Here is a 2,191-nt window from a genome sequence, read left to right as displayed (position 1 = left end):
AATCATCCTTACTGTTTAGCTGTAGATGTTGGTTTCTCTAAGAGGGCTAAGAAGGTTTAATGATCATTTTAAAAGTATTCTGGTGACTTCCCTGGTTGCCCAGTGGTTAAGACTCCACACTCCCATTGCAGAGCCATGGGTTGGATCCCTGGTTGGGGAGCTAAGATCCCACATGCTGCATGAAGCAACCAAAACAAAAAAAAAGGGAAAAGAAATGAAAAAGTATACTGGTAAATAGTATCATCTCACAAATTATTTGGAGCTGCAAAGGATAAACACATATTGAAAGTTACCATTTTAACCACATGATCATCACCACTAGTCAAATAATCTGATATTATATGTCTCCTGCTGAGATACATTATGAAGTACACAGCATCATATATAATGGACTCTAGCTAGGTCCTTTTCATTATACATTAGATTCACTTTGGGCAAGAATACATTATATATAAAGGATGCCAGCTAGGTCTTCAGATTTATTCCCCTTATAGATACAAAGAGATGCTACTGACCTTTCCAGGAAAGACCCATGGACCCAAGGATCTGAGAGATCATAGGAGGAAGATTATGCACAAAGATATAAAATCCTAAACCACACAATTTCTAAAAGAAAACACAGGAGAAAAACTTTGCAATCTCAGGGTATGAAAAGATTTCTTAGTATACACAAAAGATAAAACAGAAAGCTAATAGATTGGCGTTAATTAAAAATTTTATATGCTGCTCTTTAAGCTGTCTTTAAACTGTTTTTAAAACTGATACTGTTTTTAAAAATGAAAAGTTATGCCACAGAATGGGAAAAATATTTGTAGCACACATATATAGCAAAGGACTTAGAATATATAAAGAACATGTACAAATCAAGAATAAAAATACAAAGAATGAAATTTTATTTTATTTTATTTTATTACGTCAGACAGGTAATGTGGTGGTGTCGTAACAAGGTTTGCGGGGAGGGATATGTCACGCAGCAGCGTGAACACCCAATCAGCACGCTCATGAACTACAAAAGGATCGGAGAATGAAATTTTAAAATGGTCAAAAACTGAAGCAGCATTTCATGAAAGAAGGTTATGAATGGCCAATAACCACATAAAAATGCTCCACATCATTAATTGTTGGCAATTAAAATCATCATGGTATACCATTATACACACATTAGAGTAGGAAAAAATTTAAAAAGACTGACCGTATCAACCATTGACAAGGATGTGGATTAACTGGAACTCTTCTATAATACTACTGGGGATGTAAAATAGTACAGTCACTTTGAAAAAGAATGTAGCAATTTTTTTTAAATGTTAAACATACACCTGTCATTTGGTCAAATCATTGAACTCCTATTTATCCAAGAGAATTAAAGCAAACATGGAAGTTTGCACATGAATATTCATAGCAGCTTTAATCATAATAGCCCCAAAGAGAAAGCAATTTAAATGTCTCTCAACAAGGAAACAGATAAAATGTCATGTACTCATACAATGGAATACTATTCAGCAATTTAGTAAAAATTTTGATATGCCAATAAGATGGATGAATCTCAAAATAGATAATCATAATGAAAAAAGCCAGACACAAAAGAGGATATATTATAAAACCCTATTTATACAGAATTTTGGAAAATGTAAACTTCCCTGCTGCTGCTGCTTCTAAGTCACTTCAGTCGTGTCAAACTCTGTGTGACCCCATAGACAGCAGCCCACCAGGCTCCTCTGTCCCTGGGATTCTCCAGGCAAGAACACTGGAGTGGGTTGCCATTTCCTTCTCCAATGCATGAAAATGAAAAGTGAAAGTGAAGTCGCTCAGTTGTGTCCAACTCTTCGTGACCCCATGGACTGCAGCCTACCTCCATCCATGGATTTTCCAGGCAAGAATACTGGAGTGGGGTGCCATTGCCTTCTCTGGTAAACTTCTCTACAGTAACAGAAAAGAGATCAGTGGTTCCGTGGGGCTAGGGACAGAGGAAAGGATGTTCTGCAAATATGTCTAAGGAAACTTTTAGGGGAGCCTGGACAGGTCCTGGGGTTCCCAGGTGGTGCTAGTGGTAAAGAACCCGCCTGCCAATGCAGGAGGCATAAGAGACACGGGTTTGACCCCTGGATCAGGAAGATCCTCTGGAGGAAGGTGTGGCAAGCCACTCCAGTATTCTTGCTTGGGAAATCCCATGGACAGAGGAGCCTGGTGGGCT

At 38.1% G+C, this 2,191-nt stretch overlaps 1 non-coding gene across 1 annotated transcript; it reads right to left on the bottom strand.

Annotated features, from left to right (window-relative positions):
- Positions 1–913: 913 nt before the first annotated feature.
- Positions 914–1,018, bottom strand: LOC128058505 (small nucleolar RNA U13). The gene has a single exon (XR_008200492.1). It is a non-coding gene; the product is annotated as a small nucleolar RNA U13 (small nucleolar RNA).
- Positions 1,019–2,191: the final 1,173 nt, after the last annotated feature.

Source organism: Budorcas taxicolor, chromosome 1, assembly GCF_023091745.1.
Source record: "Budorcas taxicolor isolate Tak-1 chromosome 1, Takin1.1, whole genome shotgun sequence".
Taxonomy (NCBI): Eukaryota; Metazoa; Chordata; class Mammalia; order Artiodactyla; family Bovidae; genus Budorcas; species Budorcas taxicolor.
This window is presented reverse-complemented; position numbering and strand designations above follow the sequence as displayed.